This window comes from Monodelphis domestica, chromosome 4 (assembly GCF_027887165.1).
Source record: "Monodelphis domestica isolate mMonDom1 chromosome 4, mMonDom1.pri, whole genome shotgun sequence".
In the NCBI taxonomy this organism is placed as follows: Eukaryota; Metazoa; Chordata; class Mammalia; order Didelphimorphia; family Didelphidae; genus Monodelphis; species Monodelphis domestica.
Window position 1 is genome coordinate 151,188,560 of NC_077230.1, and position 21,845 is coordinate 151,210,404.

The 21,845-nt window shown below is 38.0% G+C and overlaps 1 protein-coding gene and 1 long non-coding RNA gene across 6 annotated transcripts in view; one reads left to right on the top strand and one right to left on the bottom strand.

The window, feature by feature from the left end:
* Positions 1-1,143, bottom strand: part of LOC103103355 (uncharacterized) — a 61,747-nt gene extending 60,604 nt beyond the window's left edge. Inside the window, exon 1 of the long non-coding RNA XR_001629919.2 lies at positions 959-1,143. This is a non-coding gene — a long non-coding RNA (uncharacterized LOC103103355). The remainder of the gene's footprint in view (positions 1-958) is intronic.
* The window catches only part of LYPD6B (LY6/PLAUR domain containing 6B), a 261,748-nt gene that overhangs the window by 62,782 nt on the left and 177,121 nt on the right, over positions 1-21,845 (top strand). The gene's annotated exons all lie outside the window — the stretch shown is intronic.

A 21,845-nucleotide genomic window follows, 5' to 3' on the forward strand; every position in this document is an offset into this window, starting at 1 on the left:
ATGGCTTCTACCACATTGAGGATCGATTGAATCCTTGTTCAGCAGTTGCACTTCCATCCCCCATTTACTAAGAGAGTCAGGTTTTTCTGGATTGTTCTTTCATTCCTCATGTGTTTAAATGGAGGATCAATTTCCTTCCTCAGACCAAGTGATATTTCACAAACTATTGTCAAGTGACGCAAAGGTGTGCAATTCAAGAGACTCATACATGCAGAAAATAGGAAAATAATGATCTGCTTAATTTTAATAGTGAGAGGTTGTTGTTGTTTTTTTGCCCTTGGAATATGCATATGAATGAGTAGCCATAATGAATGGCGCAAAGGGCAAAGTGTGTTTTACTGCCTAACAAGGATTGGAGTGCCAGCCAGCATGTAATTTAAATAAAATAAAGCTGAGTTGGGTTTTGATACAGGGGGTGAAGTAGCTATGGTGCCCATAAGAAGAAATTGAATAGAGCCTTGTCACTGGACCCCTAAACTGCCAGAGAAATTATGTCATCCTTGAGAAATTTCTGCCTTTAAAGATTGTAGATCCTGAGTTCCCAGAGTGCTTGCTGACTGCAAAAGACTGGAGAGAGGACCAGCTTGCTAGGCAAGGAGACTTTCTTTCCCTGTGGTTAACCACTTGGGGATTATGTGCTGAGTTTGGTGCCTATTACAGCCAGTGAACAATGAGTACATTTCACAATCGGGCTTAATTCCCATGAAATTGATATTTTTTGTGACCGTTCCTAGCTTTCAAAGGATCCTTAAGAGATAGAGGGATTGTATTAACCAAATATTCCAAAGTAACCGATTTCGAACAATAGGAACACAGTTGCTTGATCTTTCCTTATTCTGGTTTACCCTGTATTGTTGTTGTTTATTGCTTTCACTATCAAAGTATTATTTGTTCCAGAGGATATGGAGGGATCACCGCCAGTGTGACAGAAAAAAAGAGAAGCAAGAAAAACACTTACCTTGCTTTTTAAATCGTAGCAGCCAAACCAGTGTGACCGAGTGGGTTGAGATAAATCTAGCTGAGATTGACATTCCACTCACCGTGAGCCAGGTGTGATACTCAGTGATCTCAGCTGGCTGGACCTACTTCCCCAGAGGAATGTTGACTGCTTTAAGCACACAGTAATGATCGGTGCTGATTTGTACAGATTTGGGTGGTCTTAATGGAAACTGTTTACTCAGTTGGCTAATTATTGTTCCATGTTAAGTGGAATTTGGACTGGTTGGACTATGCTTGTGTATTCATTGAGACTGGAGAAATTAAGAAACACAAGGACATCTTTTTTGTGGCTTTTTGGCTTTTTTGGTGACCTTTTAGATTTCCCTCTTGTTTGGGGAGGCCATGCTACAGTTTGAAATTTTATCAGGTATTGGTTAATGAGTGGGAAAATAATTTGAGATACAGAGAGTAAATTTAGCCCCCTTAGGTTAAATATTGCCTTGTTTCTAATTCAAGTCATGATTTTGAATCCTGAACTAGAGGCCTGAGCTGCAGTAATCATTACTTAATATTAATATGGAAATGAGTTTGCCCTGTTACAAGTCCCAGAATCAATCAGTAAGTAATTATGATAATCAGTCCGAAAGATGCTATGAAAGTGTGGTACTTTCTATGTGGTAATTAAACTTCCCAGAATCCCTGGGTGGTTGATTTAGGGGCAGGGGTTGGGGTGGGGAGAGGATGTTTCCTCCTTCCGTCTTGCAGGTGGCAGAACATAGACAGCAAGTCATTGACGGGGATTCTTTAGCAAAAGGAAGAGTGGAACCCAGAGGATTGAGCTTTCATGCTGAAGTGGGGAAAAGGATGAGCCAAGGTGAATGTCTTAAAGGAAAGCATGCTTAAAAGGATAAGAGAGTTCAGTGACTCCTTTGTTTCAGTCATTATAGGAGAGATGTTTCTTGTGAATTTTAATGGGCCTTAAAGCCCAAGGTATGATGGAGTAAAAAGGGCACCAACCTTTAAAACCTAGGGTTTTAAATCCCATGCCTGAAACTTATTTAGCCTTTGAAAGTCACTGAGCCTTAGAATTCTCATCTGTAAAATGGGCATAATAACATGTGCAGTTCCTACCCTATAATCTTGTGTGAGGAAAGCACTTTTGTAAACTTTTTATATAAATATAAGCTATGATTAAGCTTTCACAGGTGTAACTACTCTATATTCTGAACAGGAAACAACCATATCTACATACCAGTTTCCATGGTGCTAGTCTTTTTTAGGACATTCCCAGAGAGCTAATTGCGTATGATAGACAGTTGTTCAGTCATTTAGTCTTTGTGACCTCATTTAGGGTTTTCTTGGCAAGCACACTGTCATTTGCCATTTCCTTCTCTAGCTCATTTTACATGTGAGGAAACAAAGGCAAACAGGGTTAAGTGACTTTTCCAGGGTCACTCACCTAGTAAGTATCTGAGGCTGGATTTGAACTCAGGAAGATGAGGCTTCCTGACTCCAGGTCCAACCCTCTATCCACTGTGCCCCCTAGCTGCACTAGGTATCTTCTAGTGCTAGCTATCTAGCACTAGGTGTACTCATTTCAATCTTCATCACTATATACAAATCCTCAAAATTGTTCTTTATATAATATTGATGTTATCACGTTATGAAAGTGGAAGAAGAGTTAGAGTCAACTCCAAGAATTCAAGCGTGGTAGACAGTTTGGTGTGGTGCATGTTGAGTTTGAACTTCCCATGGAGCATCTTACTACTTACTCCCCTGGCTTGTTGCCACCTGGAAGAATAGACATGGAGCTCAGAAGAGGTGTCAGGGCTGAAGAAATAGATTTTGAAGTCATCTGCTGAAAAGGAATAGTTCCATTCAATTCCACAAGGGCATTCCAATTTAAGAAACTTCTAGTAAGCATTTACTGTATATCCCTGCTGAGAAGTCCCTGCTGGAATAAGCATTTTATCTTTTCAAAACACATCAGGCAAAACAAAATCACATATCTTGTACTAAGTAGTTTAAGGATAGCCCTTATAGGAATTCTGCATTGAAACCTGATTGATCTTGAGTAAGCCTTAAGGTTTGGCCAATCACACCAGGGCAAACATGAGAAGTGGGTAGAGAGATCAGCCTTTGTGAGAACTGTTGGTTGGTTCCTCATCTGTGCCTGAAAGGAAGGAGGAGAGAGAGGATCAGAGGGTAATGATGCTGTGACCTTTAGAGGAATGGAAGAGGGCAAATTTAAGATGGGTCTGGGTAGAATGACCAGAAACTTTTTTCTCTTAAACTCCTACTTTCTGTCTTAGTAACAAGTCTAAGAAAGAAGAGCAAGGTCTAGGCAAATGGGTGTAAGTGACTTGCCCCGGATCATACAGCTAGGAGGTATCTGAGGTCAAATTTGAATCTTAGTCCTTCCAACTCCAGTACTGGTGCTCTAACTCCTGTGCAACCTAATTGCCTCTCAGCATCTTCTTAGTGATAGAAGAATGCTGAGAGTATATGGATAGAAGATAAAGAAAAATCATAGAATAGTCATTATGGAAAATGAACTTAATAGACCAAAAGGAAGTCTGCCCTCACTTTTCCTCGCTTCAGTCTCCTTTTACCTACGTCTCTTTGGTCATCATAATCATTGTTTTTTATAGCCCAGTGTTCATCCTTCACATTTATATACCACAACTTTTAGTACCCAAAGAATGATAAGCCATTAAATTCCAGTTTTTGATTTGAAAAGTTAGCCTTTGTAGACTTTTAATTTAATTGTTAAATGTGATAAACTTTCCCCTACTCACCATATTGTAGACCTGAATAATGTGCCCCCTCTTACTACATAGTAAGTAAAATAATCAAACTCTGTTTCTGCAGGGCTTAATTCCGACCCTCCCAGAAGTTTTTTGCAGCATTATTAATAATAAAAAGCCCAACAACCTATAGCTGCTTTCTCTCCTAAGTGTACTCTTGTCAATATTTTAATCTTGAGCAGGTCAGAGCTGTCTCCTCTGACAGTCAAAGCCCATTTAGTTAAACAATAGACCCTCTTGTGGTCAGCTGTGCTGCAGCTAATAATTTACCTTGGCTTGATGTTCATTAGTAGGCGCCTTGGGCAGAGGCATATCTCCAGTCGTGGTTAATTATCCAGTGGTTCAATAACAAGGCTGCATAAAGTCACCCTGTCATCCAAGGAAAGGTTTGTTTCCCCTGCAGAGTGAACATTTGATTGTCCCTGGTGGGAGGTGGAGTGAACAGGAAATGAATGGATAAGCAAAATCAGCTGATCATTTCTAACCCTCTAGGGAACCATTAACACCCTCATTCTCTCTAACCCCTCACCTTACCCACCCAAAGGGAGGTATTAAATGGAGCAATGAAAGAGCTAAAAGCCTGGGAACAGGAGGAACAATATTGATTGACCTGAGTTATCAAAAAACAAAGTCATCACTCCTTCACAGATTCAAATTTTCATCATTGTAGGGATCCTTGTTACAGGTACAGATCAGAACCCACTCCTCTTTTTTTTTTTAATGTGTCCATGTTGTTAGGTAAATTCCCTGTAGAGAATCAATCCCATGTACTTGAGTTCTTCCTCTCCTTTTTTCAATTTTTTTGGGGTATCCTGGTGTCTCACTGGGTCCTCAGCCCTTCACACTCACAGATTATCTTTAGCAAACCTTGCTTTCAATGGTTGATATTGCTTTGGACATCCTCTGTTCTCTGTACTACTTTGCCATTATCAACCACTCCATTTATTTTGACTTGGGATATAGCATCTAGTCCAGCACTTTCGATATGCTCTCCTTATGCTCAGGTTTGGCTATTGTTCTTTGGGACGTGTGTAAGTCCATCAAAAAGAGTACAGACTCAGAAGATGCTTTTACTGGTGTTTGGCATTAGTCTGACATCCTGACATCGTATGAAATAGAGAACAGGGAGAATTGGAAGAGGGAGACATGATGAGGAATTGAGGCAAGTGTCCAGGCTCTCAGGATAACTTCATTATTATTTACCTGGGGATGATATTCCTAGAATGTCAATTGAGTCCAGATTGATTCAAATGCAATAGCAAAAGATCATTCCACAGTTAAAGGTCCTTTTTTTGGAGGGGTTGTGTTGTATTATATGTATTACTGCTTCTACTGTGGCACGAATGAGGAAAGTGCATAGATAAATGAATTTTGTTTATTTATGAGATTGTGGTTCTACCTGCATACTCCTCTACCCTAACACGAGCCAATGCTCAAGAGATGTGGGAGAAGTGACATAAACATTCATGATCTTCTCATGAGAGAATAGAATGATTATGGCTGAAGGAGAAAGTGGGGCAAAGATTTGGAGGAGGATCATACAGAGAGTTCTCACCTCTATTATGAGGCCATATACAAAAGGGGCTTCCATTCCATTGGCAAGGTTTAGGTTCAAATACCCATGCATAGATTGGAGGGGGCATGAGGCTAAATCACTGTAATTGTGAGGAAAAAACAAGGCAATATTTGTAAAGCACTTAGCCCAGTGCCTAGCACATAGTAGGGTTAATAAATGTTTCCTTTTCTTTATTGCCCCATGTTAAAAAAGTCAATGACATTTTCTTATGCTGTTCTGTGACTTCTAAATCATTTCCTAATGGTGGGACTGGAGGGAATATAGAAACTGTATAGTTAGCACCATTTCTTCCCTATAGGCTAAAAATGAGAGGACCCATTTGAAGAAAAATGTGTCTCTTACAAATAGCCAGCATTTATATCGTACTTTAAGGTTTTCCAAGTTCTTTACAAATACAGTGGTACCTTGGTACATGAGTACCTTAAGTCACAAGCAATTTGAGCTTCGAGCAGTCATAATTGGGATTTTTTGCTTTAAGTCACCGGCAGATATTTGAATCATTCGCTTCTGCCACCCTCCGCTAGACAGCGAGCTCAACATTCGGTTTCATAAGTTACATGAGGATGCCTCATTTAGTTCATTGTTTATCTGGCTATGCAAACATCTGTATTGAATTGCTTTTGCTTTTTGTCTTTATTATCATTTTTTTAACCTGCTGACAATGGAGGAACTGAGTTAGCAGCAGCAGCATATGGAGGTTTTGCAGGAAATTAGTGGGGAGGAGCCCGAGGTACAAGTGAGATTAAGGAAATGTTGAGGATTTGCAAGAAAATTAAACAGTTTATTGAAAAGGCACACCCAGAAAAAGGTGCAATAGGTCATGCATTGGAGCTGTGTGACAACACTTGTTTCACACATTATTGAAACATTCTGAAAGGGAGGAAGAAACAAACTTCCATGGAAAAGTTTTTATCGAAACAGCTTCTAAGTGAAATCGAGGAAAGTGTGGCAAAACAGCCAAAATTCATTGAAGAAAAGAATGCTAATTAAGTAAAGTAAAAAAAATAGCAATTAAGTTTAGCAATAAAGTTACATATCATAAGTAATGTGTAAGGTCAATTTTAGTTTAAATGTAGCATTACATGTATAGAGAGTTATGTTAAGCAATAGCACCCAAAATGAAAACCTTGTCTGCCAGTATCTTCATGTGACCTTGAAGGTAAATAACATTTCATAAGCAAGTTTATTTCTTTACATTCTTATTATCTATAAATATATTTATTTGTCATTTATAAAGTACATTTTCATATTTAGAAGCATATAAAACAAAAAAATTTCTGTGTTTTTGGAGGGCTGGAATGGATTAATTGCATTTCCACTAATTTAAATGGGGAAATTCGATTTGACATACAAGTAAATTGAGTTATGAGGTTGGCCATGGAATGAATTAAAAGTCAAGGTACCACTGTAATATCTGATCTTCACAATAACCTTGAGAGGTTGGTGATGTTATTATCCCCACTTTGTAGATGGGGAAACTGAGGCAGACAATGGCTAAATGATTAGTCCAAGGTCACACAATTAATAAGTACCAGAAGCTGGGTTTGAATTCAATTTCCTCACTCTAGGTCCAGTGCCTATCCACTAGGTCCCCTTGCTGCCCTGTCTCTTAATACTTTACTGACCATCTAGTCCCTCTCATCCCCTTTATTCTCTTGATGTATGACATATGCACATAAATAGTTCTAAGAATTCAGTGTAAAATGATGTAGCCATTGTTCTTCTCCCTCCATGTAGAAAACATATAATGAGATTGTAGGATTTAGATTTGAAGGGGTTCTTTTAGTGTAATTTTGTAATTAATTGTAATTCAGTGTAATCTTTAATTTTACAGATAAGGATACTGGTCCAGAAATGTGAAGGGGCATATTTGGGATTTCATAGTTAGTAATAATCAGGATTTGAATCCATCCAGCATCTCTGGTTCCAAGTCCAGTGATCTTCCACTTTACTGACACATTGTGGAGACAACAGGCTCTATATATTGGATATGTTGGGATTATTTTCATATTTTCTCATGCAAAATGGTGCCAGATGTTGTCCAGGTCTCCCATCGGCATGGTTCTAGTTGAGAATACAGCAGTAAAAAAAGCAATGTTACCCAATGTTTATACAAAGAAAAAAGTGTCAACTGATATGATCTCAGAAATCTGCTGCCATAAGACCTTTGAAACAATTAGTTTAGACTATTTCACAGAGCATTAAGCTTAACAATGTCAGTCTGTTCCTAGGTGTTCTTCAAGTGTATTTCTACAGTGAGGACAAAATTTAAGTTGGAGAGAAAACACACTCATTTTTTGCTTGGAAGGTTACCAAGAGAATATACTGACTTTTCTTGGATCCTCTTGATTCTAGTGACTTCCCCCTGATATTTTCTTGAATTTATCCAGTCTGCATCTTGTTTATTCATAGTTGACTTTTTGTTTCCCTCATTAGAATGTGAGCTCCTTGAGGGCAAAGACAGAACATGGCTGGGTTTTTGCCTTTATTATATTCCCAGCACTTATATAGAATCTATTACATAGAAAGTACTTAATACTTTTTTGACTGCACTTTAAATTTTCAGCTCCCATTGTTAATGCTTATGGCTTTATTTTAGAACATTCCAGGTAGAGTTGATACCAATTTCCCTTCCCACCTAAATGAAACACCAAGTTAATGAGGGGCAAAAGTAACTCAAAAAACAGTATTTCCTTACTTATGGATGGTAGGAAATACTTGTTTGCTTTGGAAGGTTCTGCACAAAGGTTCCTAGAATAGGAAAGGAATTTGAAGGTATTGTCTTCTACTCCCAATTTTGTCATACAATATAAATGTATAATCTTGACTGTTTCTGTGACACTCCTTCCTTGGAACTGAATCATAAGAACAGAAATTTCCTAGAAATCTACCTAATAAAATCTGATCTTGAACCGATTCTCTCCTCTGATCAGAATGTCTGGGTCTTTCACATCTCTTATTTTTTAACTCCTACTTTACCAACTTTTCTTATGAGCACATGATCCCTTGACCTCTCCTTACATTTCCAGTTCATTATTTCTCTTCTGGTTTCTCTTGCCTCTTTGCTCATCCTGGACCTCAAGCTTAGCCACTTTGACCATATACTTGATACCTACAACACCCTACATCCAACAAGCTACCCAGCTTCCCTCAAAATTTTAAAAAATCCTTCCCTTCTTTCTTAGTATCAATTCTAAGACAGAAGAATAGCCCCTGCTAGGCAATTGGAATTAAATGATTTGCCCAGGGTCACACAGCTAGGAAGTATCCGAGGCTGGATTTGAACTCAGGTCCTCCCAACTCCAGGTCTGGCTTTCTATCCATTGTGCTATCTATGTATGTCCCTTCCTTTACCTTTCCAAGGTTATTCCACTTTACATTTTCCAGATATGTGGTGTACTTGCTGTCCCATGAGTTCTGCTTTTTGTCTACCATTGCTTTTTATATGCTGTCTCCTATGTCTGGAATGTGATCCCTTCTCATCTCCCCACCTCTTAGTATCTTTAGTTTCTGAAAGGTTCAGCATAGTCTGCAGAACCAAAAGCCTTTCTTGATCCCTCTAATTGTGAGATTTCTCTTTGTTCTCAAAGGGTCTTCTACTGTGTTTACTTCTGTGGAGATGTGCTATATAGTCTCTTCCTCCCTCCCTCCCTCCCTCCCTCCCTCCCTCTCTCTCTCTCTCTCTCTCTCTCTCTCTCTCTCTCTCTCTCTCTCTCTCTCTCTCTCTCTCTTCCTTCCTTCCTTCCTTCCTTCCTTCCTTCCTTCCTTCCTTCCTTCCTTCCTTCCTTCCTTCCTTCCTTCCTTCCTTCCTTCCTTCCTTCCTTCCTTCCTTCCTTCCTTCCTTCCTTCCTTCCTTCCTTCCTTCCTTCCTTCCTTCCTTCCTTCCTTCCTTCCTTCCTTCCTTCCTTCCTTCCTTCCTTCCTTCCTTCCTTCTGTTTTTGGTTTTGCTTTTATACCACAGTACTTAATATGGTACCTTGCCCATAAGTCATGGAACTAATGCTTGTTAAATTGAATTGAAATTGAATCTTGGGGTAGCTAGGTAGCTCAGTGGATTGAGAGCTGGGGCTAGAGATGGGAGGTCTTGGATTTAAATCTGGCCTCAGACACTTCCTAGCTGTGTGACCCTGGGCAAATCATTTAACCCCTATTGTCTAGCCCTTATTGTTCTTCTGCCTTGGAACTGATGCTTGGTATTGAGTCTATGACTAAAGGTAAGAATTTTAATTCAAAAACAAGAAATTGAATCTTCAGTCTTTCAATTTGGTATCAAAAGTATCAGCCTCTTTCTAGAGTGCTTCTATTTGTCTTTTAGTTGTATTATCACTTTATTTTAGAAATCTTTCTTTATGATCTGTAGTTGAAAGATGTTTCTTAGATCTGTGGCTTTATGGAAAAAACATAGTAGTAAGGGGGGGGGTGGACCCAATATATGAAATCAGTTCAGGTGGGTTCACTAGAGTGATCCATATATTTACTACTGAAAGAAAATGATGTATTATTCACTATATAAGATGTCATCAGTACCTAAGCAAACTAGTGGAACTATGTGAACTTTTTGGTGCATATTTTTGTACCATTGTGGGAGCAGTGGCCCCATATTTGTTTTGCTTGAAGGATTTAAGAAGGAATGTGAGCCATCCATCTGGGCAGTCATAATTCCATCACTTTCTCTGAGGCAGTCAGATGAAGCAGAGGCGAAAAAGCAGTAAATTGGAAATGGTTTAAGGCCTTTGAGGATTATACCTGAGATTAGTTTAGATCCCTGCCTAGTATTAGTGATTTATAAATTAAGTCTGAAGAGAAAATTGGAGCATACAGCTAATTATTTTTTCCACCTCATGTTCTTGCCTCATGAATTCTTTAGAGGAAAACCTTGTCATTTTAAATAATGATTTCTTCTTAAAGCCAAATGAAATTTCATTTTGATTTGGGCATTCTGGGCTATGGCTTAGAATCCTTTCTTTAAAAAAATGGTTTGAGTTGGTTTATACTGTTGTATTCAGTTATTGCTGAAAAGAGAAAAGCCCCTGGTGCAGTTTTTTCTCTCATGTTTGGAAACTAAATCTCCACCCCATTGTAACTGAAAGGAGGAAATTGTGCTGGGAGGCTTAACACTGAACTCATAAATGCTGGCCTTATGGTGCTGTCAGCAGCCTGCAAATTAGAGCTTTGGATAACGTTGAAAGCTTAAACTTTACTTTTTACACCAGAGCAGTCCATACATTATTGTTCCGAGGGATAATCTTTAGTGACAGATGCTGAGGGAGAGGACTTTCCTAACGTTAGCAGCAAACTCCAAGTGTTCTGTCTTGAGCCTCAGAGGATTTTTTCTTTTAGGTGTCAGACATGTAATAATGCCAAGAGTGCCTTCAAAGGAGGCTGATTTTAGCCACTTCTAAGGGTTTTTTCTGTGGACAATTTATGGAATGAGTCATAGGGTATTTGCTGCAGTGGTGGGGAAATAGAGAATAACCAAAACTTGGTCTTGGAAGGGAACTCTTAGGTTATCTTGCTGAACCTGTAGCTGACCAAGATTTCCCACACTTAGCAACTGGTGATTCAGCTCCTCCTTGAAGGCTTCTAGTGGGGAGGGGACCCGACACCTATTTTTTTGTCGTTGTTTAGTTGTTTCAGTCATGTCTGACTCCTCATGATTCCATTTGGGATTTTCTTGGCAAAGATACTGGAGTGGTTTTTCATTTCTTTCTCCAGATCGACTTGTAGATGAGGAATTGAGGCAAACAGGGCAAAGCAACTTGCTCAGGGCCAGATTTGAATTCAGAAAGATGACTGATTCCTGATTCCAGTCTCTGCACTCCTATCCACTGTGCCACCTAGTTGCCACTACCATTTAGACCTCCCATTTTACTTTTTTTTAAATCTTTCTTTTCTTTTCTTTTTTCTTTTTTAATTTTAAACATTATTTTATTTGGTCATTTCCAAACATTATTCACTGGAAACAAAGATCATTTTCTTTTCCTCCCCCCCCCCCCCCCCCACCTTTCCCTCTCCCATAGCCGACGCACGATTCCACTGGTTATCACATGTATTCTTGACTTGAACCCATTTCCCTGTTGTTGGTATTTGCATTAGAGTGTTCATTTAGAATCTCTCCTCAGGCATATCCCCTTAAACCCTGTAGTCAAGCAGTTGCTTTTCATCGGTGTTTTTTACTCCCACAGTTTATCCTCTGCTTGTGGGTAGTATTTTTTAGATCCCTGCAGATTGTTCAGGGACATTGCATTGCCACTAATGGAGAAGTCCATCACCTTCGATTGTACCACAATGTATCAGTCTCTGTGTACAATGTTTTCCTGGTTCTGCTCCTTTCGCTTTGCATCACTTCCTGGAGGTTGTTCCAGTCTCCATGGAATTCCTCTACTTTATTATTCCTTTTAGCACAATAGTATTCCATCACCAACATATACCACAATTTGTTCAGCCATTCCCCAATTGATGGGCATCCCCTTGTTTTCCAATTTTTGGCCACCACAAAGAGTGCAGCTATGAATATTCTTGTACAAGTCTTTTTCCTTATTATCTCTTTGGGGTACAAACCCAGCAGTGCTATAGCTGTATCAAAGGGCAGACAGTCTTTTATCACCCTTTGGACATAGTTCCAAATTGCCCTCCAGAATGGCTGGATCAATTCACAACTCCACCAGCAATGAATTAGTGTCCCCACTTTGCCACATCCCCTCCAGCATTCATTACCTTCCATAGCTGGCATGTTAGCCAATCTGTTAGGTATGAGGTGATACCTCAGAGTTGTTTTGATTTGCATCTCTCTGATTATAAGAGATGTAGAACACTTCTTCATGTGCTTATTAATAGTTTTGATTTCTTTGGCTGAGAACTGCCTGTTCATGTCCCTTGCCCATTTATCAATTGGAGAATGGCTTGATTTTTTGTACAATTGATTTAGTTCTTTGTAAATTTGAGTAATTAAACCTTTGTCAGAGGCCCATTTTACTTTTAAATAGTATAAACATATGAGTAGTTTTTTTTTAATTGGGTCTATATCTTCCCCTGCTATTTCTTCAAATTGCTTCCTAATTCTGCCCCCTGTGTAAAACAAGTCTAATCTGTCTTTTGTAGATATGCCTTCATATTAGAAGACTCTTGAGAATTCTTTCCTCCATGCAAAACATCTACATTCATTAATCAGATCTTCCTGTGTTTCTTCTTTCAAGGTCTTTAAGCATAAGTTGGATGACCATTAGTCAATCAGTTATGCTGTAGAGGGGAATTCTGGTCAGGTATTGATTGGACTGGTTAATCTCTGTAGTCTCTTCCAACTCTGAGATTGTATGAGTTTTGGAACATAGAGCTAAAATCATCTGATGCAGGATGATTTTATAGAAGGAGTATAAAACTGATAGTCTGTAGTATGGTTCAGTAAATAGAGCCCTGGATTTAGAATCAGAGGACTTGAATTAGAATCTTAGGTCAGCCAATTACTATCTATATAACTTTGGGGAAGTCTCTTCACCCCTGTAGGCCTCCTTTTCCTTTCCTATAAAATGAGGTAAGTAGACTAGAAAAGTAAGTGTTATAGGTCAGACTATATGTAAGTAGCTACATAATGGAACTGGTTGAAAGATGGGACTTAAAAGACAGTCATTTTCTTTACAAAAAGATTATTATAATTATTGCTTTATTTTGATTTGATCATCACCTAGATTTCCTTATTTTACTACTTTCTCCCCAACATATTTCCCAGAGAGCAATTTCTTTTACCATTTTTTAAAGAAAGAAAAAGGGGAGAAAATTAACAAAAATAAAGCCTTACATGCACCATTTTATATCTATGGGCTTTCCTCTCTGCCTTTGCAAAGAAGAGGGAGGTCTTTTCTCCATCTGTTCTTTGGGACTAAGCCTGTTCTTTATAATTTTGCAACATTTGTCTTTGAGTGTTTTGTTGGTGGTTGTGTTTATCCCCCCCCCCCATTTAAATTGCTGTAGTTGTTGTATATATTGTTTTCCTGACTCTGCTTACTTCTCTTTGAATCAGTTTACTTAGGTCTTTCTATGTTTCTCAAAGGTCATCATATTCATTATTTATTGCAACACAGTAATAGAATAAAATGATAAAAATAGTAACACTTCCACATTTAGATTAGCTATTTTCTAATGCATAGAAATCTACCTTGTTTCCATTTCTTTGCTACCACAAAAAGTACTCCTTACAAATATTTTGGTTTATATGGAACTTCTCATTTTTGTCACTTACCTTTTTGGGATATTGACCTAGTAACAGTATCCTTGAAGGGTCAAATAGTTTGGACATTTTAGAAACTTTGTTTTCATAATTTCTAGTTTTATAATTTCATAATTTCCAGAATAATCACATTAATTCATAGCTATATTTATGGATCATGCCAATAAACAAAAAAGACAATACTACTAAAGTCAATTTAAATATTTAACACTATTCTAAAAACAAAATAAAAACAGAATTCACTTGAAAGGAAAAATATCAAGGGAAATAATGAAGAGGTAAGAATGAAGAAGGAATAACATTATAAATGTAAAACTATATAATAAAATAGCCATGACTACCAACAATAGTGTATTAATGTGTCTATCTTTCTACCACCCTTCCAACACTAACTCTTCCTATCTTTTGTCATTTTGCAAATTTGTCAGGTGTGAGGTGAAACTTCAGGGTTGTTTTGATTTTCATTTTCAAGTCAATGTGTGCCCTGTAGGGATTCATTTATATTTAGGTTTGATATTTATAAACATGTAATTTCTGGAGAGCTAACTTCAAAGCCCTGAAGAACTAGGTTCAAGTCTTACCTAGCTAATTACTATTCTTTCTGTGCAAAAGGCAATACTCTAACTCTTAAGCTGTTGACTTACATGATGGTAAAGCTGATGACTTGATGAAGGTAATTCTTAAGCATTCCCTTGAAATCATAGGTCTAGTCCCCATCACTATATACTGGTGTTATACACAGAAAAATAAAAATGAATCATAGTTAAGGGGTCAAATTCCATAATTTTTCCTTCAGTGACAGTAGTGAAGTACTAGTATCATTGGGGTAGTAATATTGAATAAATCAGCTTGAATCATAGATAAAGAGCTAAAAGCATGTTAGGAACAATTTTATCATGGTGTCTCCATATTCTATGGCTATAAATTTGCAAGATTTAGTGCAAAAAGAACCTTATAGATGATTGAATCCATCCCTTTCATCTCCCAGATGAGGAAACTGAGGGCCCTGGGTCATTCAGCTAGTTAGTATCTGAAGCAAGGTTTGAATCCAGGCCTTCCTTACTATTGATTCCAGTACTATGTTCATTGTCCACTACTATGCTGCTTCCATCTCATTTTACAGATCAGGAAAGTAAGGTATAGAATGATTCTGTTACTTTTCCAAGTTAATATAACTATTAAACATGGAACTAAAATTTGAGTCCCTTGTCCTGTGAGGCTAGTATTCTCATCTATTCTGCCTTTCAGAAGATTTGATCATTAATTCAAATCCTCTCTCAAAAATTATAATATGCACACATATATATGTATAAATATATGCTCTGCTATACCTAGTAATATATTCGAATTAATACACTATCAAAGAAAATTATCGCCCACTTTGCTATAGAGTGGGATTAGCAATATTTCAAGATAATAGAGATTCTGGACCCCTTGATGGTTTAGAGCAGGAAATTTTGCTGAAATGAATAATTTAGCAAGATATCAAGTCATCAGTTTAATTTTCAAGGATGAATAAGTGTTTTCCCTCAAAAGCTTTAGGTTTCATGTTGAAATGATGTCACACTTGTCAGCAAAACCAGAACAGAACTTCTCTGGCAAACAGAGTTTAAAGAAAGTTAGAAGAAAAAAAAAAACCTTAAATGGGGTAGAGAAACATTTTTTTTCTTAGATTTTGGGCCTCCCACATTTTGACACACATTTTGTTTGTGGGGTTAACACATTAAGGATGAACCAGAGTGATGGTCTTGAGGTTGAAGGATGATAAGTAGACCTCATTACATTGCTTGGCATAAAGCCCATAGAAGCGAGCAGCAACAGCCTTGATTTCATTTTAAAAGGAGTTAGAAGAATGTGAAGAAGGTCATTGCCATCAATCTGTTATTGCCCTGCTAGATAGCATCTCTTTAAGGAGGCACATGAAATGTTCTTTTTTTAAAAAATCAAATAAAGGCCCTGAATGAGGGTGTTCATCTTAACAGCTTTTTAATGAAAGTGTTAGGTTTCCATAATGGAGTTCATAAGCCCTTAGATGTAAAAACTGTTTAAGAAAATGCTTTTAGCATCAGGGTGTGCCAGTTATATTCAGCTCTGGTGATACAGGTGATACTTTTGCCTTATATTTCCTTCTAAAAAAGCAAGGAAGCATAAAAATAGTTGGCAATAATCCTTTGTTATCACAAAACCTTTGGGATAATTACTTTACACAATATTCCTTTGACAGTAGTTCAGTAGTGAGCCCATTTCATAGGTAAAGAAATGGAGCCTGAGTCTGGATAGCTTTTTTTCTATCTCTATCTTAAGTAGGGTAGAAATGGGGAGCCTAGGAATGTATATCTGATATTTATAGAGAGCTTAAATGTTTACAAAGCTTTTTAGCTATTATGCTATTTAATTATTAGGAGGAATTAACCTTCATCTTCCTGGAACTATGGCTCTTTAGTGGTGTGTGTGTGTGTGTGTGTGTGTGTGTGTGTGTGTGAGTGAGTGAGTGTGTGTGCCTTAACATGGGGTAGAAATAGCATCCTTCTGCCCATGGAATATAACCTCTGGCACTTCTAAAGGTGTGTGGTAATGAATTGTGCCTTTGGTCAGAGGACTAGCCTTGCTAAGTTCTCGCAGGCTTTTCATCTGGTTCACTAGAGAGAGATGAATTTGGTGGGGAAGAGGTGGAATACAACACCTATAAAAATCATCTCCTCAGTCACAGTGCAGATATAGTACTCACAGCAACCAAATTATAAACCAGAGGAGTATGTGTGTGAATGTATTATTGTCAATTACAACGTACACTCATGAATTATTGTCAGTTACAATGCACACACCTGCATTATTGTCAGTTACAGTGGATACACATATTATTGTCACAGTGTACACACATATTATTGTCAGTTACAATGTACACACCTGCATTATTGTCAGTTACAGTGGATACACATATTATTGTCATAGTGTACACACATATTATTGTCAGTTACAATGTACACACATGCATAATTGTTCATTATAACAAAACCATATGCAGACATGCATTTTTGTTAGTTACAAAAACGGACTTCTTTATTATATTGCACATTTTGGAATTCCTAATCTATGCTGAGTGAGCCCTGGGGTAGGCACTGCCTTACTTTCTCATAAATGTTCTATAAATACTTGATAGTGATGGTGACAAGAATGATGATGATGATGATTGCTTTCTGGACTAAGGTGGAATGGACTTGATTGTGCTGTATGCCCTCATTGCAGAATAAATCCTTGCCTTAGAATCAGAAGAATTATTCTTTATTAGGTGAATAAGTCCTGCTGAGCCCTAGTTTTGCCATATTTAAAATGAGAATAATATTTGAGCTATATAACATCATAGTTAACATGTTGTTTTGAGACCCAGATGAGATGTGTAGAAAAATGTTATTTGACTTATGAAGTCCTGTTTAAATGAGTTTTCTCAAAAAATTATTCATTATAGCTTTTAATTTTTCTAATATATAAGACCAGTGTCTGACTTCACTGGATTCGGTCTTTAATATAGGGATTCTTAACCTGGAGTTCATGGACCCCATGGGGTCTGTACATAGATTTTAGATTCTGAGAACTTGAACTGGGAAGAATTATATCTTTATTTTCACTAACATTTGGTTTTCTTTGTAATCTTACAAGGATTGATGTTATGCATTGTGACGATTGGATTTGGCTATCTCCTGATTCTAACAATGAAGGTACTTAGCTCTTTCTTGATAGTGAAGATAAAATTGTAATCCCTAGTCTATTTTTAGATTTTAATCCCCAAACTGTTAACTCAGTATTTAAAGTAGATCTACCCACTTTAACTACAAAAAGGTATTAACTAACCAAAAAAGGTGTTAACTAACTACAAAAGGTGTTAACTAACCAAAAAAGGTGTTAACTAATCACAAAACACTAACTACAAAAGGTGTTAACTAAACAAAAAAGGTGTTAACTAACCACAAAAGGTATAACTAACTACAAAAGGTGTGAACACTCATTTCATACATTGAGTGGGCAGTCCTGGAGAGGAGTGTCTGCTATGATTGGTAGATATAAAATTTAAGGGAGGTGACACGAGAAAAAAAATCTTTAAATAGAGAAAACAGAGGCACACAGGGAAGAATCAAGAGTGAAGAAGAGTCATTTGGATGAGAGACTTCAATCAGTCGCTCCGAGTAACTCAGAGTCAGACTGGAAGACAGACACTCAGACTTGGAGTGAAGACACTTGGCTGTAGAACTGGTCCCCTGGAGGAGCTCTTGTAGGAGACCTCAGACTACTTTCCTTTTAGGCGGTCTGGGCCTTAGTATTTCTAACTAGTTCAGCAGAAGCTAGACCTTTCTCTCTCTCTCTCTCTCTCTCTCTCTCTCTCTCTCTCTCTCTCTCTCTCTCTCTCTCTCTCTCTCTCTCTCTCTTCCTCCCTTCCTTAATATCTACTCTCTATTGTAAAATAAACTACCATAAATTCCATTTACTTGAGTAATTAGTTTTGGGATTTAGAGATGAAATCCCTGGCCACCAATTAATATATTCAAGTCCAACCACAATAAATTTAACAGCATTCAAAACATTATTCTGAAGGTCTATAGTTGTGTTGGCAAACCTATGGCAATCATGCCACAAGGGCTGCTCCTTTCCCCTCTCTATCATGCCTGAGAACATTTTTCACTTCACCTGCCCCTCTGCCCAACAGCCCAGTGGATGTGCTTTCTCCCTCCTCTGTTTGGGGGCAAGTTAGAGGGCTCACATGCAGTGTGAGGGTTGCAGTTTGGGCACTCAGTCTCTAAAAGGTTCACCATCACTGTTCTATAGGATCCACCAGACTGCTAAAAGGGCCCATAATACCCAAAACAGGCTATGAACCCCTCTTAAGAGATAATGATATGGGGCAGTTGATTGAGAGCTAGGCCGAGAGATGGGAGGTCCTTGATTAAAACTTGTCTTCCAATATTTCCTAGCTGTGTGACCCTGGGCCAGACACTTAATCCCTGTTACCTAACCCTTACCTCTCTTCTCTTCTGCCTTATAACCAATACACAGTATTGATTCTAAGATGGAAGATAAGGGTTTAATTAAAAAAAAAGAGGAAGATGATGATTGGTATTGAGCACTTTTAAGATTTTCCATTTACTTTATATAATTACCTTTTTTCCCTTTCAGAAGTAGCTTCTTTTGCTTCTGTAATGTGAAAACTGGGATAGACTAAGAGGACCTGGGACTCAGACTATATGTTAAGGGTAAAATTAGGGGTTGCTTACTGATTATATTATATTAGTGATCGCCAGGGATTAAAATTCAATTCCAATGAAATAATCAAGTCAATTTGGGATTTTATGGTGGTTTAATTACAATAGAAGGAAGAATTTAAGAAGAAGAGAGAGAGGAAAGGGTATGAGATTTCTCTTGCTTAACCTAAGCCAAGGGAAGTTCAGAGGTCTCAGCCAAGGGGCCTTCTCAGAAGATTAAATCTAGCTCGGCTTCCAGCCAGGAAGACTCCTTCAAGAAGAGGGGTTTCCTCGGAGGATAGTGCCTTTTGGGAGGTCAAGGAAAGGAGGAATCAGTCTTACCACTCACCAAGGTTGCTCAGGGAAGTTGCCTCACTTAAACCATACTACAGAGCCAAATGCTGCAAGCATGCCAAAACGTCAGAGTTCCCAATGCCATGGAGAGAAAGATCACAGGAAGTGATGCGAAATATATAGGCAGTTCTTTACATCACTTCCTGCATCTCACAGGTACCGATGGTAGCTTAAGTTTGACTTAGGACAGCCCAGGGGGTCAGTCAGTTGTTTCTGATTTGTCACTTTCTAATACATGTCGGTCATAGGTCATCCTCCTCACAGTTAATCCTTATGTGGGGGTATATACATTCTTGGTTACTAGAATTCTAAAGACTAAGTAGGGTGGAGTAAATCTAAAATTCACATCTAGCAGGAACATTTTTCAGGGTTGAGCTTTTTTGTCTGTATGTTCTAGAAGTGTGATTTTATGAATATAAGGGACTCTCAACAAGGAATATCCTTCTGCGTATGCATATTAGCAACTGTTCTACAACTTGCAGGCTTTAAGAGATGACCAGAGACCAAGATATTAAGTTACTTATCCAGAATTATACAGCCAGTATGTGTCAGTTAGAACTTAAAATTCCAGTCTCCCTGATTCTGAAGATCCTCAATACTAAGACTAAATGTCATCAAAATGATTTTAGTCCAAGGATATAGAAGTCCTCACATCTCATATAATTAGATTGTAAGCTCATTGAGAGTAAGGATTGATTCATTTCATATAGAGCCTTTCAGATGTAGAGGAATGTTTGTGGAATCAAAGCGAATCGCTATGCTCTGATGAATCAGGTACTCAAAATAAGTACTGCTCATAAAATAGAACCTGGAAATAAGTCAGAAAAAGCTAAAAGACCCGGGAGGAGCAGATATCATTGCTGCCAGTGAAGACAGAATACACTTTTGGAAGTCAAGGAGAGTGAGATCACATGTGCTATTAACAGAAACATTAACTTTGTTCTCTTAAGAGATATCTAAAGATCTTGAGTTTGCTCGCAGCCTCCAGAGAATATTTTGAAGCAATGCTCCATCTCATCATTCAGATGAGTATCACATGAACAGACCTTTGTAAAGCAAAATAGAAATTTAGGGAGTAATGGTGCAAATAGATCAGAGCTATAAACTTTGAACAAACATGTAATTTGAGTTTGATTCCTCTGATCTAAGGAACTAAGGAGCTTTTGAATTCTAATCACTGGGCTAGAATGGGCTTCCCCTGAGACTGGATTACTTAGAAAGCATGCCTTTCATTTCTCTGCCTGTAAAGTAAGAATATGGTGAGAGGAAGGTCCTGAAGGTCACTTGAATTGAGAAGTCAGCAAAATAAACTACTGATTTTGCAACTGAGGCTTCTCTAGGCAGCCAATGAAAATATGGAAAAGAGGGGAGAATGGTCTTGGTGGGAGGTACAGGCACATGATCATCCCCTTATACTAGAAATTCTGTATTTTTTTTTTCCTGTTAGGTCTTCATTGCTGCACCTAGAAAGTAGGGCTGGTAGCGGGAATCACTCTGGGGGCTTCGCTGTACCCCCCTCAGACTTCAGGAAAAAGCACCATGTTTGGATCAACTTTTTTTTTATGATATCCTCTTCAGATGCTTTTTCATATTGGGGTAGTGATTTCTCAATTCTTGAAGACAGCTAGGTGGTAGAGTGGATAGAGCACTAGACTTGAATTGAAGAAGACCTGAATTAGAATCTTGCCTCAGACATTTACTGGCTTTGTGAACCTGGGCAAATTACTTCACTCCTTTTAGCCTCAGTTTTTTTCTTCTGTAACATAGAGATGACAATAATAGTACCTAACTCAGAGGATCTGAGTTTGCTCTGATGATCAAATGCGATAACAGAAGGAGAATGCTTTGCAAATTGTATAGCATTATTTCAGTGTTTGCTATTCTTATTTTTGTAATTGGAGTGTCCACAGCAATGAAATTGCATATTTTTAAAGTACTGAATCGTGTGTCCTTAGAAGATACTTGAGGCAGGGCATACTGCCTCATACAAGGGAGGAAGAGAGTAAGTAGTCAAAAGTGAAGAGGGATTTATGGTGTCTTAAATGATTTAAAAACAGACTCTTAGTAAACAATCAGATGTGGTAGGCCAATGGGATCAGACTAGCTTTGGGGAGAGCCAGTAATTGGTATGCATGTGTATAGCTGGAGGACTGTTTCCTATAAAATCCAAGGAAATCACTGCCCTATTTATGCCAAAGCCCAGTAACATAAGCCCTATACAAGTGATTGCTTCCCCCCCCCCCACCTTTTTATTGGACCTGTGATTTCATCAGCTCTCAGTTGAGAACTTTCTCTTCCCAATGCAATGCTGTAACATTCTCTAATTTACAGTTTTAGAAAGATGCCTGAATCACTGAAAGTGATTTGCTTTGGGTCCCACAAAAAGTATGTCAAAAGTGAAATTTGAATTCAACTTTTTTAGGTTTTGCGGTATCTGCCATACCACACTGATTCTCTTATTTAATTTAAATGGATAGTATTTATTTAATGGATTTATTACAAACTAGCAAAAATGTTGTGTCCTTTTTCCATTCCCATGCAAAAATGTGGATTCTTCATGTACATTCTTGGGTGATATATCATTATACTTTATGCCTTCTCAAATATTCTGACTGGGGGAAAACACTCTATGATCATCAGTGACAGTTCAAAAAACTTTGCACATACACATTAAACATTAAATCCACTCCCATGTCAGCCATATGCAGGTGAGA